Below are 17000 nucleotides of genomic sequence, written 5' to 3' on the forward strand. Positions count from 1 at the left end.
GACACCTGCCACACCTATCCACTGTCAGGTGAGAGAACTTCCCTGGCCCATCAAATCCACCAATTAAGACAATGAAGGCCTTTGACAGAATCCTATCTATATCTTTCAGAAAATATTAATGGGCTGCACTGAGGGCCAAGCAAATAAGTCTTTGAGAGGCAAATGAGAAATTCTAAAGCCCTCAGACAGCACTATAGAAAAAAGAAATCATTGAAAGTGATGACTCCATTTCCAGGAAAAAGAAACTCCTTATCAACATGTGATTACTTTTGAAACTTCTAAAAATGATGCCTTCCACACACTTGCTGGTGCAGCCTTAAAAGCCATGTGATATATCAAACAAACAGCCCAGAGCTGGAGTTAAATTGGGTTTTGTCTTTTACATGTTGGGTTTGATTTTCTCTTGTCAGAATGTGCATAGAAATGCCACATGTGAAGGTGTTAAATGAAAACATTTCATGTTTTTAAATCTGTTAATCACAACCTGAACTTCTCTAATGCTACTGTTTTGATTTTAAAATTGAAATAAATGCAAATATGTATCTTTAATGTATCTTTAAAAACTTTGCAGATCAATAAATTATCAAAAAAAGAGATATGAAAATGAGGAATGGAATGGTTTACCTTGTTTCATCAAATTATCCTTAAATAAGCATGGGTGGATTAAAGACATAAATATCTCATGTATTTCAGTTAGACTTCTGGCATGATAATATTCTCTATTAGAAATATAATTCTACTGTATTTCACTTTGGAAACAGACCCAGCTCACATCAGCACATGTAGCAGATCCCTCTCTATAGACAGCAATGGTAGATTTACATTCAAAATAAATTGAAAAACATACTTGAGACATGGGAATCTTCTGAAGCACCTGTTAAGGCCAGGAATTCAAATCTGCTCTCCATGGCTGAAGAAGCAATCTAGTTTTTCTGCACCTCTGGAATAACATTTGCTAAGATATTCATATTTTCTCTGAAATTACTCAAAATGAAAATAATAAGCAACAACAAAACAGATATTGATTTGTTTTTTTACTTCTAATCTCAGTGGGACCATCCTCAAACCTTGATTTAACCACAGCTAGACCAGTCTCCATAACAGACACTCCTGGGGTATCTAGCAAAAAACATGTTTTTGCAAAGCTCAACCATTGTTCTGAATTAACTCCCCTCCACCCCCCCCATCAATTTATGAATATCTTGGTTGCCTGTAACTTATTGCCTTAATATTCATCACATAACTTTAAGTCCTGGGAAACATAATTTAAACCTTATAACCTGGTACAACACATACAATTCTCCTGGGATTAAAGAACAAGATGTGTAGGCAGTGTTTTTATTGCTGTTGCAATAAAAGCCTGTATAAAATTGAATAAGCCAACTCAAGATTTAGCTAACTACCACATACCTTCTAGCAATTTTTTAAATGAGTAAAAGAATAATTCTAACTGTAGCTTACAACTACTTCAGCATCAAGGATGTTTTAAAAAACAAAACAAAGCAACACAAAAGAACCTTGTACATGAATAGGAACAAACCAACACGCTGCAAAATAATGTGATGTCTGTGAAACAAAAGGTGGGCATTGGACACAGGTTGGACTTGGGCATGTTGGAGGCATTTTCCAACCTTAGTGATTCTATGAATATAAAAAGAATGAAAAAAAGAATGGACTATTGGTTAGCTCATCCAAATCTTATAATTCAAGTGTTTTGAGAATTAAACCTGTGCCATCATCTAACAGAAAAGAATGTCAAAAATCATTATGCATTTTTTAAAATTCATAATTGTACCACAGTATGATGTTGTGAAATCTGGCATGAAAAGTGAAATGCAAAGTGTTGGTAACAAAGATGTGAGATAAGGCTGTTTTGGTAACATTTGGGGGGTTATTTTGCTTTTTCTTTTTTTTTTTTTTTGAAACCTTTAAATAATTGAAGAACAGCTATTTAATAAAAAATTGCAAAAAACTTTAGTGTGTTTATGTTGTTCTTGCAAGGAAGGAACAACATTTTACAGTAATTGCCTTGTAAGGAGGTTATTTTCCATGCTGCAATTCCAGCTGCACAATAGATTTAATAGATATGCCTGTAATTGTTAAAACATGACTTTTAGCAATGCTGAAAGCACCAGTGTGTCGGAATCTGAGCTATTGATGATTCTGAGATTGTAGAAAGTCTCTTTCAGCCCCGCTGCCAAAGCAGAAGCCATAATTGGTCTGTGCTGGTTTCCAGGTTGTTTATTCTGTTTATCTCTCACATGTTCTGCTGCCCTGCCCAGCTCTGTCCTGCAGGGCAGCGTGTGGGGCTCTGCCCTCAGTGGGATGTGACAAACATTAAATACCAGAAACTCCCTGGGCTGGATTTACAAGAACGTGCCAATATCTGTCACCTACGTTGGACAGTGTGTCCCCAGCCTGAACCAACAGAAAAATGCCAACACCACAGTGAGACATAGAGGGCATGAAGAAGGAGAAAAAGGACAAGACACACCAAATTTCCTCCATCTTGTCCCCTTTGAACCCCGTATCTAGAATCCTAAAATTTGACTTTTGCACCCGTGCCACACTTAATTATTACTGATATCAAACACTCAGAGCTTGTAACTCATGCTGTAAGATTGAAAACTCTTTTCCATGGACAGAGATCACAGACAGTGTCTCTGGGGGCTCTGCACAGGGGGGTTCCTGACCCCTGCCAGGGCAGCCAGAGGGATGCCCTGGACTCCCACACCAGTGAAACACAGCTGCAGGATCAGGCAGTGGCACAGATGAAATGAGTGAGTTAGAAGGTGAACTGTGCTGTCCATCTTCCCTCCTCTGAGCTGCTGCTGGGGGCCAGAACAGCCTGCCTGCCTTCCAGGGGCTTTTGTACCATGGACATGGCTCGCAAAGGTTTTATGGTTTTGTAAAAGATTTCATGTCCTAATTTATTTGTCACAGTTCAAGGACTTCTCTGACTCCTTGGAAGCCCCCAGAGGCAGCCCACTTAAATTTCATGCCTCCAACCATAACCACTGTTCTGCTAAGTCCCACCAGACAGAGGATTTGATTACAATTCACTTTTGCTACCACAGCAAACCTGACAGTGGTTCAGCATTTAAGATGCTCGACTGTGTAAGGGACAAGGCTCTTGAGTGACAATAACAGCTCAATCAACTTCCCCGAATAGGGCACCAGCTATTTAGGACAAGCCCAGGACTGAGAAAATATTTAACTCACACTGTTCTCCAGTGGGTACCTACTGCTACCCACTGGCTGCTTATAATGCTGTCAGACCCAGAAAAAATAACAATTAACACAGGATGTGCTGCTATCTGTGTGCTTTTTGTTTCATGTATTTTCTTGGTTTAATATCCTCGCTTTACCCAGAATACTTTAGGCAGTGTTTCACTCAGTTTGTAGACTTTCTTTGTCTGGATCACACCTGGTAGCAACAGGGGCAGAGTCCCTCTAGAATTTACAGTTTGGGGATTTCGATGAGTTCTGTCCATCTGCTTTTCCACACAATGATTTTAATGGTTTTGCAGGAGCTCACCCCGAGGAACCACAGCACACAGCATCTCTGGTCATCCAAATCTTTACAGACCTGAAAGAGTGGACTCAAAGGTATAATTGCCCATATTCCATGGATATAAACGTTGCTAAGGAATCTCACATACATTTTACCTGTTTTTAGACTGTCGCTCCAACTCTTCTCTGCTTAAAATGCTAAACCACCTCAGAAATGGGTGGGTTTGATCTTTCCCAAAACAAGATGTGCACAAGACCAGGGGGAGGGAAGGAGAGCAGACAGAGGGAGAAGAGAAGCCACAATATCCACAAAATAAATAGAGAAATCTGATTGTTTGCAGTAAGCACACACCAGACAAACTGTCCACAACAGTGGAACAAAGAAAGCTCTGGAGTTTACAGTAATGGGCACAGCAATTAATAAGACATATAGCACATGGTAAAATCCATTCTGCCATCTGTGTCAACTGTCCCCAGGTGGAAGCTGGGCATGTCTGCCATGTTCATCAGCATAAAGATTGCTACTCCATGCCAAGTCTATTTTATGGGCTCCTGTTAATTCCAATGCAAAAAAATCTATCAGCATTGCTATTTACAGCTTCTCATAATAATACCCAAAACACCAAACAGAAAACACAAAACCACATAGTACTGGAAATTTTGACTAACCTTAATGCCTTTGGGGCAAATAACATCCTATGTTACTTATAAATTAGTTTTCATAATTGTTTACAAATTATTGCATTTAGAAAAAATGCTGCATATAATAGGTTATACAGTAAGAGTGGCAGAAGTAGTTACTTCTCTGAAACATATTTAAGATCTGATCCAGAAAAAAGTATAATACACTTCAATTTAAAGTGAGCATCAAGCTCATGAGCAAAGGCAAAGAATATTGTTTCTCTTGAATTAGATATCTAGGAGATATCTAGGAGATAATTGCAGGGGGATTTCTGTAGGCTTCTCTTCTTTACATCCTCAAATCCCCTGTACTGACAATGCCTCCAGCAAAAGGCAGGGCTTGTACCCAGTGCAATCTGTCACAGTGTTTTATAAACAGTATCTGAATTATTTCCAACCACCAAGAGCAGTTGTTTGGGCTTGAAACAACATCTGCCCTCTCTTTGCTTCATGGTGAGCCATGGGCAAATGGCTGGAGAGCACCTCCAAGCAAGTCAAGAGCTGGCTCAGGGGCTGCAGGTGCAAATGCTGCCCCATGGGTTGCCACAGTGATGTTTGTACCTGCAGTCCTCCTGTCACACCAGGAACTGCTCCAGCTCCTCCTCTGCCTACACATCCCCCTGTGCATGGGATCTGTTGTAAATCCATATACTTCTTTCCCATGGTAGCTGGGTTATCAGTAATCACAGTTATCTGGAGACATGAGGATTTTCACAGTAGCCTCTACCTCAGGAATCATCAGGCAACTGCTTTTTGTATTTATTCCTGTGGAACGAGAGCTTCACATGAAACTCCATCTCACTGAGAGCAAAACAAACCCCAGAGAAGGCCCAAGAGAGATGATTTGGTTTCAAGAGAGAAAAGCCACTTTGTGGGAGCTCCTGTAGGACTTCCCACTTCATGAGTCACACAGACTTGTCACAGAATTTACTTCTGCAAGCACCAAAGGACGACTGTCTTTAAATCAGACATGTTAAATACACAACATCTTCTCTTCAAAAGCAGCTATATTCTGTAACACCTACACATCCAGAATAAATTACCTTTCTTATTCAGTGGTGTCAACAATGGTAAACCCCAGAGAATAAGGGAGAAAGAGTAATGCTAGCCTATGCCAAAATACTTATTAATTACACCTCCTTTCAGATGCCTCCCTTGTTGAAACCCTGTTTGGTGCCACATGAAATAAAAAATAGCACATAGTCTTTAATTTATGAGCAACAATTTGGAAATTGCCCTCAATTTTTACCTCCTGTTCATTGCAGCAGTGTTCAACAATGCTATATAAAGGAGGAAGATATATTATCCCTTAAACTTTTCCCTGCACACAGCTCCCTGCTGAACACCAGAGAAGAATCTAATCTAAGGTCAAAGAGGTGACTGTGCTATAGGTATTTATCTGCTGCCCACCCCCTGAGATGGCAATAGAGGTAGCTGATAGTGTCAGCTGTGACACTTTTCCTGTAGCAGGCATCTGCCCATTACCAGGTGGAGAGAAAACCTCAGCTCATTCCATACATGAAACTGGAGAGCTGTCATCTGGTAACAGATTTTTATTACTACCAGGAGTGTATTTGAATTCAAAGTAATGACCTGGAAGTACAAAATTCCATATTCTGTAATCCCACAAGCCATGCAATTCTCCCTCTTCAGTTACTGCTGAATATCTCTATAGCTTCCTCTGCTGCTCCTGATTTAATATAATGCTATCAACAAACCTCCTTAGTGAACAGGGTCATGGCAAGATTTACAGTGCTTTTTCACAGGCCTGCAGGTGAATTTATTTTACCCAATATATCCATTTAGATCCATTTTCCTCAGAACATTATTCTTCAAAGACAACTTAGCGAGTTCTTCAGCATCAGATAAAAGTCAAGCTAAGTGGTGCAAAGATGACAAGGTGTCCTGCATGACCTTAATCAGAAGTTTAAGTGCAGGATAAAAGTGAGAACTGAACCGAGAGCCACTACCCCAAGTGTCTTTTTTTAAACATCAAGGAGACAAATGTTGCTGCTCAGACACTTTTTTTTTTCCTCTCTCCAGACTGACACCCACAGCTTGTGGATTGCATTCAGCAGGCAAGGATTGGAGCAATATTCTGAGAAAAGCAGTGTCACTCACCAAACCTCAACGCACTATGTGAGAAAGCTCAAGGCGTCCTGTAATGACAATGGACAGGGCATTAATGTGAAAGAATTGGAACTTCTATCCATAGGTTTAGCACACAGTGTGTTACTGAGCCAGCCTAAGCAAGCCCTCACTGCCCTTCCCCTTCTGTTCCATACATTTCAACCCCCACGGGGCTTTTTCTGTCACGTGTGGCGACACACACACAGGCTCTGGTAGAACCAGACCTTCCAAATTATTACAAAACTCTGGGGAGAACCTAAAGCAGCTTTCCAGTGCCTGGAAGAGAGCTGGAGAGGCTCTGACAAGGGCATGGTGTGACAGGACAAGGGGGAATGGTTTCACACTGCCAGAGGGCAGGGCTGGATGGGAGGTTGGGCAGCCCTGGCACAGGGTGCCCAGAGCAGCTGTGGCTGCCCCTGGATCCCTGGCAGTGCCCAAGGCCAGGCTGGACAGGGCTGGGAGCAGCCTGGGACAGTGGAAGGTGTCCCTGTCATGGCAGGGTATGGAACAAGACCCTAAATGTCCATTGCAACACACACCATCCTGTGATTCCATGATTCTGAGGCTTAACTCTAATCAAACCCCTGCACACTAGCTGTGAGTTAATAAAGTAACCTGGTTTTAGAAAGCTTTTCTTCCAAATATTTGGCCTCTGGCTTTACAGGTGCAGACAAAACATCAAATAATGAAATTCTTCTTTCCATGCACACTCAACACACAACAGAGCTGATTAGCTTTCAATATTATGGAATCACATTGCTTGAAGTTACAGCTTCTTATTTTGGAAATAAAAACAATTTGGTGAAAGATAACATGAATTTTGGCACCGTATTGACCCAATTAAACCTCCATTTCAGTAGAATTCAAAAAATAGCCAAAAATAATCTAATTGAGAAATACTAAAACTGGACTTATTCTTTATGGTGATGAGAATGACATTAAAATGATTTTAAACAAGATTAAAAAGCATAAATTTACAACCAAAGCAGAGATAAAGAGAAACCACAGACACACACAACTTGAAGAATGCCCTGACTCTGTGGCTCTGTGGAGGCACTGAGGGGAGGAAATCCCTGAGTAGCAGTTTCAAGAATGGCAGAAGGTAAAGAAAACTCTTCAGCTGGCTACAAACATCCCTGTACTACAGAGGGATGCAGGACTTTTCAGCCTCTGAATTACTCCAAACTTCCCCTGACTTCCAAACTTCTGGAGGGCTTGAAACGTGGATGGAGAACAGTCGTGCTAGAAGGGAGCAGCCAGAGACACATTTTTGCATATTCATAGAGTGAATCTGACTTTTGGAGCTGCTGGTAGTTGAAACAAAGATAAAAGAATTGTGAGAGTAAGGAAGAAATTTCACATGGATGAAATAAAACTGACTGATGTGACAGCTTTGATCATTGTTCAGAAGCTGGAAAACAAAACTCCCTGCGAACCTCCGCAGAGACATGGGCTGTGCCAAGACCTGGCACGGAGAAGTTTTTTTGGGGAACACAAGTAGGCAGGCAAGAAGTAAAACAGGACATGGAGGCAGCTTTTGGGAGGAAACTAGAGGGTTTTATCCAAAAAATGTTCTTGATCAACTAAGTCTACCAGCAGAAGCAATGCAAACTGACAGAGTTCTGTCCTCAATGTAAATTGATTCAGGTGAAAGATTGTCTATTAAACATTAATATAAAACCCCAAGCAATTAAATCCTTTTAATTTTTAACAGCAGATAATCAGTGCACAGAACATTTAAACTTTTTCACTTAACTTTGGTAATATAAGAAGCTGAAATGTACTGCAACAGGCTTCTTTTATATCCATTTATGACATGATCTCTTATTTATGTGTATGTGTACTTACATGTATACATGCATATGTTTGTAGGAAATTTGTACATTAACCAATATTTATCATTCTGTAGTAACTGAAAAACTATCCTACAGTAGATACACAAGAGAAATCAAACAATTTAACAAGAATTTAACATTTTGGGAACATCTGCCTTGGTAAAGACTCAACATCCCCAGCCTTCCACTGAAGTGCAAGGGCAACAGTGTTCATCCCTCCACATCTCTCCCCAGTGGTATGTCAGAAATTATATTCCTGATGTTCACAAATTTATATAAAACACAGTGGGAAAAGGAAACAGAAATATTTAGAAAAAGCTGCTCAGATAAAAGGAGAGCCTTTTTCTAGTTGATAAATGCACTCAGTAGCACATTTCTTTATGTAATCTCTCTTCAGACAGTAGAAGGAAGCCTCTGCAGAATATTTTTTTTTTAATAAATGAAACATGAATAATTTTATCTTTAAATTACATAACATGAATGCAAATTAACCAGTATCCTTAGACAACTGTGAAATTGATTAAGTGGCTCTTAAAGACAGAAGATACCAGAACTGTGGAACAGTTCTTTGTTACATTGGCTCTAACCCTTAATATTTCTCCAAACCAACATGAGAAAAGCTGGAGACATTAATATCCATTAGAGGGAAAGCCTGGTAGGGATTTGAGAGTGCTCTGGCTGCGCTGTAATCGATAGGTTACCTGTTCAATAGAGGGCTTATATTACTTTTACTCCAAGACAAATACACTGGAAGTTATGTTTTGTTTCTGTCATCGAGCAGCTCTTTCTCATCCCAGCTTTTGTTGAGCTTTCCTTCCACAGAGTAATGAGCCCAGGACTTTTTCTTGACTAAGGGGGACCTTCATTTTTCAGAAAAATGTCTGTCCCTCATCTGACATAAAGCACCACTTAAGGTTGAAACAATGGCATAAAGGTGCAATAGAAGCAAAAAGCAAGGAAAGAAAAAATAAATTCCCAGTGCAGTTCCTGTTTCTTTAGGGAGTAAACTATTTAACTCTACTTCCTGACAGAGCAGGAAACTGTGCAGGTAGACAGCCAAGTGTTGAGAGAAAACAAGAACAGCTGGCTAAGAGAGGCCCAAAAGCTGGTTGGCAGTGGCAATGTAGACAAAAGATCAGTTTCAAAATGGATGAAATTAAGAGATTCTCTAGCAGCAACTTGCTCCTCCCCTTCCCACTTCTCTCCTTCTTCCAAGAAGGAAAATGTGTCTGAGCCCTTCATAACAACATCAGAGAATTTGCTGGGGGCTTGTGTGTGAGTACAGAATCTGGTTTTAGCTGATGGGATCTTTGATGAGGGTTGAAACGCTGACATGAGAATAAAAGGGATCCATAACACCATGTTCTAAAATAACTGAAGCTGGAAAGCAAAAAGGGAGAGGGGAGAAGAAAAAAAGGTCAAAAAGAAAAGGGAAGAAAACAGAGGGGAAAAAAAAAAAAAAAACAAACCCAGAGAGCTGGACAGGGGGAAGGAAAAAAAAAAATAAAATTGGGAAACATACTACAAAAAGCAAGAGAGGCAACAGATATACAGAGGAGTCTGTCCACAACAAATGACACCAATTCCTTGGAATCAATGCAGGGTTTCAAGTTTCATACAATTGTCTGTTAGAAGAAAGGATGAACACCTACATTTATTACAGTTCTTCCAAGTAAAAGATCAGATGTGGCTAAAGAGGGAAAGCCGGTGTATACAAAAGGTAGAAGAAAAGCAATTGTTGGAAAAGAGAAATATTTGAATTATTGAAAACCAGCTCATTATTTTCTCTTGAATACCTGATCTCAGTAATGGTTATCTGACATTAATGACCATCTCTACTATGCAGGCAAAGATGTGCCTGGCAATCCACTCAAACATTCCAGGTAGTTTCCTTTAGCCTCTTCTAATTCAGCAGGAACCTTTGGCTCTACATTTCCTGGAGTGGGAGTTGCTAGGAGAGTTCAAATCTTTTCTATAGGTCAGGAACAACCTGATTCCAGCACTCAGGTCTGACCCTTTCCTGCTCAGCAGTGCAGGAACATCCCTGGTGTAATCACCAGCACCTGCACGTCCTTTTTTACAGACAGACCACCAGCAAGGGGATCTATTGAAAAAAAAAAGCATCCTTAGAGCTTATTTGTGTCATCCTGAAAAGCACAGGTTATCTTTGCCCCCATCCCAACCCCTGCATCCTACCAGCCCACCACCACACCAGCTCCTAGTGCTGGAGATGGGATGGGTAAAAGCTCCAACCACAAATCAGTTCTAAAGTCCTAAAATAAGAAGAAAAGCCAACAAAGAGTGGATGGAATATTCCATCATTATTACCACTTTCCACCAGTATTTTGATTTATGACCAGCATCTGTAGCACAGTACAGCCTGTCTTTTGAAATGCCTGCAGCCTAAAAGGAGAAATTTAATATGCAGCTTTATTAAGAAAATAAAAGCAACTGTGAGCCACTGGGGAGCAGAGTTCCCAAACGGACACCCACCTCTTGCCAGGAGAGATGCAGTGTGCACCCATTCCTCAGATTATTCCTGCCCACACAACATCCTAACTCACCCCCAGGTGGATGCAAATTACTGCTGGATCAGACACAGTCCTTCCAGGATTTGCTGATATCCCATCCTAGTGTTTTCGTTGAGATATTATAAGTGTAGAATGTTATGGTCATGAAAAACAACTGCAAAATTACAGAGAATTTGGGGAAACCCTGTAAAATAAAGGGGTTTTAGTAAGGGTGCAACAGGCTGTACAACTGTGTACTTCAATGTACTTTAAAAATACAAATTGTAAGCCAGGTGCCATGCACACAAGAACACCTTGCCTGAATAAAAGAAAACCTTATCCTTCAGCCCCACAAATTCATTTGATAACAAGGGTTTTACTGCACATAATGTGTGTCTTCAAGACAAGATGCAATCCTACAAAAGCAAGCTGACAGTAGTTCACCAGGTAAAACCCAGGAAACTTCTCCCTCCTCACCTGTGTCTTGGCAGTCTGGACCCCTGGACAGTCTAAACCTTCTAAAAAATAAGAGATAATAGAGTCTATAACTAATAGCTCATGATAGCAATACTTTTTCTTCTTAAAGTAACAAATAGAATCACATATCTATATTTAAACCTGGGCATCCAAACAAGGGCTTACCCAAGAGTCAGAGCTGTTCCCAAAGCATTTTTCCCCCATGGGTGTCAATCACAATTATCCAGGAATAAATTACACAGCTAAAACATCCTTCACAAGTCCTGTTGTCCACAAGAACCATGCTGAAAATGTTCTTTTTCTGTCACTTTGATTTTATGTTTTAATATAAATGTAGTGCTGCCAACCAGGAGATTGTGAGGCCCAGCTCATTGGAAGTGATGTGAATTTCACCCTGCCTGACCCGGTGCTGCACGGACAAGTTGGGCTGCACTTCATCTCACTGACAATTTAAACTTTTCTGCCCTTGCTGCTACATGAGCTTTGTAGTTTAGTGTTTGTTGTTAAAGGGTCAGCTCCCTTTGTGCACAGCAGGGTGTTAGACTGGAACTGCTGTAGATTATGGCCATTAACTAGAGGTACAAGCAGACTCAGGGGTGTATTTACTACTTTTGTTGGAAGCATCCTAAAACTACAGGCCAAGCCTTCCAGTTCTTGCTCTCAAGAAAGCTGGTACTGAACTACACAGGATGATGCCTCACGGCAAAAAGTGAATGCAGTAAAAATCCTCTCAGTGACTGAATGTGCTTTCAATACTATTTAACTTATATTTATTCTTGCTTTCTCTTTCCACTGTCTTCTTTTATATCCTTCCTTCTGTTATTTCTGACTGGAACTCTGCAATTCTCTTTCACACCTCAAACCAATACTTTGTTAATGGCTCACTGTTTACTGCATTTCTGACTTGCATGTCTTCCTACTGCAAAATCAATACAGTACTTGGATTTAACATAAAAAGTGAGTGCTAACAGTGCTTTATTCTGTAGCTAATAACAGTCCCATATTATTACTTTTTATGCCCAATAAAAAATGAGAAACTGCCAACTATGGCACCCATGGCAAAAATTGCAGCCTGAAGCTCAGAAATAAATCTTAAACACCCAAATTGCATGTTGGGCATCCCTTGGCTGACTTAACTACCCACGGTACTGGCTTTTAATTACCCATGGTACTGGGTTGTATCTACCCATGGCACTGGGGTTTATCTACTTGCTTAACTAGGCTTTACTGAAAAGGTCATAATTTAATCTTTTCCAGGCTGTCTACAGAAGAGCACAACAGAGGAATCAGCTCAAACCCCAGAACATTCTAAAGGAGGATCCCAGGGAAAATGCAGCAAGCAAAAATTTAAAGAGCAAAGGACTAGGGGGAACAGCACAGTATCCACTGTACATGTGGAATAATAATAATAATAATATTATAAAACTATGGAATTGTCCATCCCCCAGTGAAGATCTTGTTTGATTATCATCTTCCATCACTGATGTGACTGCAAGCCTGCCTACATCCCTAATTTAGGGTTTTATTCAAGCAAATGCATTTTTAAGAGACTTTCTATTTGTCACATGTACCTCAAATTGCTGCTTTAATACTCAGAATGAATTTAGTAAGTCTCAGTGCCATAGTCCCATTTTGCTTGGAGACACATAAATTAAATAGCAAGCCCTTTTTTCTTATGCAACAGCATAATCATCACTGGATAAAATATTTGTTATTCCTACTATAAAATTTTGTCGTGATAATATAGCTCTCTTAGATATTAAAGCAAAATACTTGTCTGCCAACTACAAAGGTTGACATACCATCTTTTCACTCCAAAATGTGGCAGAAGTAGTCTAGAAGTAGTTAATTCAATACAGATCAAGTCCTTAGATGCAAGATGATGTTAATAATTACAGGAAAAATTAGATATAGTTGCATTTAAACAAGTGCCACATGAAATACGCTTGACCATCTGGTAAAACTGTCTTAGGGTAGGATGCTGGCAGATATTGCATAATCATCTGCATATGACAGATAATTTTAGCCAAATCTAAAATACAAAAATGTTCTCATACTTCTTAAGAAAAAAAATTAAACTGCTTTTCAAACTTAATCAATATCTGAAGTTATTTAATATTTCTACTGTCTGAATTCCATATAAAAACTACCATGACATAGACACAAAAAAGAACAGTACCTTTTTTTTACTCTTTTCTATGTGTTTTGAACCACAAATTGTTCTGCCTAGAATTTATCCTGTATTTTGTTCCTTCAAACATTTTCAAAGCAGTGGCTTAGAAAAAGTTAGCACAAAAAAAGATTCTTGTTCTACTCAACCACTCTGCAGTACCAGGACTATTTGCACACATAGTTTAATGACCTGGGACATGAGAGATTTGGAATTCCTCTAGAAAGGTTTTCTGAAAAAGAAAAATATCCACAACTGGTAAAGGTTGTCCTTGCAGAGCAGGTGATAAAGTTTCCCAATTTATACAGAAATCTGTGCAGTCATATCTCATTTAACTGTGTAGATTTCCAATTCATTATTTAAATAGTGCACAGGAAAAAAGTGCACTATAACAAAATGTTATCAGTACTGAAGGTCATTCTCTAAATAATACAATGAAACATGTTTCCTAAAGCCAACTACTACTACAAAACAAAAAAAAAAAAAAAAAAAAAGAGGACAAAGAAAAAAAAATTACTTGAAGGTCTAACAAAACAAATATTGTCATTGAAGACAATTGAAGCTTATAGTACTTATTTTAAATACAATATGGAATTAAAATTGACTGAAGGGATTTGATTTTCCTTAAATACGTTAGAACAGCTGAGAAGGAATAGAAAACCTGTTAAGCAAATTACCAAAAAAAAAAAAAATAAAAAAGAGCAGCCCTTCAGGAGTGGATTATCTGGAAGGACAGCATTTGTTGTCTGTGGAGTCAGCCACACTGGAATGCCACAGCACCTTCAATTATTCAGCTGCCCTGGGGAATTCATGTTTGAATCACAGTGACTGAGGTGGGAAGGAACATCCTGAGGGCTCCACATCCTGCTCGCAGAAGGGTCAACCTGAAGTAAATTATTCCCAGTTTATTCTGGGAGGTTCTGTTGATGGGTTTTGCTGTACACCTGCAACCCTGTTGTAGTATTTTTCATTTACTGCAGCAGAACTATCTCCCCTTTTGGTAGCTACTCATCCTACATAGTGGCTGCAGTCTTTTTAAATAAATGCTGTGTGGATAGAAGCAAATCCGTGACCCAACATATTTTTATGTATGACCTAATACAGCTCAATTTTCAGTTGTTCCACATATTGGCCTAAAACATTATTGAATCACTACAGAGCTCAAAGCAACTGGCACTTATCCCACCAAATATAAGCACCTTGATGAGGTAAACTAATCACTAATCCAATGTGCATGCTAAGGTTCTTTTCACATCCTCTCTTCTATAATTTCACCATGCAATTCATTTGCCAGCCTGGTGCTCTGAGTATCACTTTCAAACAAACCACGGAGTCAGGAGCAGGGAGAGCCCCTCAAAGATAGTGACTGGTCTGCAGCTCAGGACAGACTACACCTCCTTTCCTCTGAAGGGGAAATTTTCTTTATCAGCTTGTGTTTCTGAGGGAATATTATCATACAACTAAATTTGAGAGTGCCATAATGAACACAGCCCTTTTACAGCCCTGCTGCATTCCGAAGCCATCAGCGAGCACTTCTGGCCTAAGAACATCTGGAATAACTTCTGGGGTGTGCCCTAGACTGGATACAGCCCTGGAAACGTGTTTCAAAGGAAACTGTGCTGGCACTTGTCTTCTCTGAAGTCTCCAAAATGGCCTGAACATTCATTTCCACAGAGAAATGCTGTAACTACCAAGAGATCCATGTGCTCTCTGCTTTCAGCAGGTAGGATGGCTGGGATAAAGCACAGATGTACTTCACCAGGATCCATTAGGAATCAGATCCATCATGAGTTTATTCCCAGCTTTCCCAGATGGATTTTCGATTGTTATTGTCTACCTAAAAGGTAAAAGCAAAGTGAAGAATCTGATTCTGAAGAATCTCTACAGGGAATGCATTGCAAACACCATCGTAAAGCCTTCAGACAAAATGATAATTTTGTTGCAAAGTGATATATACCATAGAATGAAACATAAATAAAGGGAGGACAGATTCAAGGAGGAAAAGGAAGCAGAGAGAATATTAGAATTGATGTAACTGGAGTGTACCATGTAGGCTGTGCAGGGACAGCAGAGGGCTGAAAACATGAGTCAAACAACACTGCTGCAGTACCATGTAGTATTTTGATAAAAATATATGAAATGGTTTAAAAGACATTTTTAAAAGTTTGTGGAAAAATGAGATAAAGAAACTTCCAAAAGAATCAAGGGTCATGTCCCCAGAAGAATGTAACATAGCAGCAGCAGAGCTGGCTATTAGTGCAAAAAAATCAGTGAAGAAATTTCAAGTTCAGCATCATGAAAGAGTGTAATGAAACCAAATCAGTGGAAAGGCAAATAACTCCAAGCAACAGATTTGGTTCTGCAATTTCCCCTTGGATAATTTTACTGCAAAGAACAACTTAATTCCTCCTCATAATGACTACCCATTAGACCAACAGCTATTGCTACTGTCACCTATGGAAACTCTGCTGTGCCAGACAGAATTTCAAAAGTATTCCTTACAAACAACACAATCATTCTTTCTTACCCCCACAAAGTCAAAGGTATTCACCCCTTTGTGAGCTACAAAAATTAAGACAACTTTGTGCCACATTCAGTCAATCCCCATCCTCCCCACACTATTTTCTAAAGAGAAGACAATCCAATCACATAACAGCAGGAAGTCTAAGCTGTGGGATGTATTTCAGTCACCTCACTATAACCTGCATGGCTGCAGCCTTTGCACGTTCATTAATGATTATTATGTCATTAATAATGATCCTCATTAATGATCACTGCTGCAGCCCTGCCCAGGCTCATCCTTGGGTACCACATCCTGGTTATGGCTCATGTCTTCAAATCAGTGCTTCAAAATTTTGTGTGTCCCATCTGGGGGATTTGCATTCCTGTTTGTCTAAGAAGGAAACAATGAGGCAAATATGATTCATTTCCTCCTCACCTGGTCCAAAACTCTCTGAGGAAAGTGCATCTTTCAGGTACAAACAATAAGGCAGCTTCGCCAGAGAAATCTCAACTCTGCCGCTGGTTCTAATTTGGGGGGGTCAGTGTTGTTTGTTTCCTTTTTGTTGATGTTTTGAATTTCACTGTTATTTACCACAAAGAAGAGATAAAAAATTGTAGAGTAAGATACTTATAAAGCCAAAAGTCATATTTTCCCCTTTCCTCCACCACACCTTCAGCCAACATAAACACAGCAAGAGAGGTATCTGAAAATCTAAAAAAAAAAAAATACGCAGTTTTAATAGTTTTAGGTGGAGGTTACAGATCCAGATGAAAGTTCCATTTTGTGTTAATTGACCATGGTTCCTTCCTATCAATGAAACTTCATCACAACCTGCAGCTCAGTTTAGGCACAATGTTGTCCTGAATAGAGACATATAAAATCATGTCTTAAATGGCAATTTAGATAATGGGAATCAATAAAAGGGAAAATGATGCTGTCATGAATGCATCAGCTATCAGTGAGTGCATCTGAAAAGGTCCAGCCCAAGACCAGCGGGAAAAAATAACAAAGCCAGAAGTCTCAGCACCACACGTTTTCACCCTGTGTTATCTTCCTCCTCTGGGCATTTTGCAAGCAGTGCTCAAATTTGTGGCAGTGGCTGCTGTTTATTACATCAGCTTAGCAGTGCCCAGGGTTTCACATGCAGATTGCAGGGGACACTTTTTAATTTATCATGCTGA

At 39.7% G+C, this 17000-nt stretch overlaps 1 protein-coding gene across 30 annotated transcripts in view; it reads right to left on the reverse strand.

Moving 5' to 3' along the window:
* Positions 1-17000, reverse strand: part of RBFOX1 (RNA binding fox-1 homolog 1) — a 1274894-nt gene that overhangs the window by 555352 nt on the left and 702542 nt on the right. The window contains exon 3 of one of the 30 annotated variants that reach the window (XM_031506152.3): positions 6316-6353. The exons of the other annotated variants lie outside the window; for them this stretch is intronic. The gene's annotated coding sequence lies outside the window, so the exon portion shown is untranslated. The remainder of the gene's footprint in view (positions 1-6315; positions 6354-17000) is intronic. 30 annotated transcript variants of the gene reach the window in all.

The sequence above is a fragment of the Lonchura striata genome, chromosome 14 (assembly GCF_050655825.1).
Source record: "Lonchura striata isolate lonStrDom1 chromosome 14, ASM5065582v1, whole genome shotgun sequence".
NCBI lineage: Eukaryota > Metazoa > Chordata > Aves > Passeriformes > Estrildidae > Lonchura > Lonchura striata.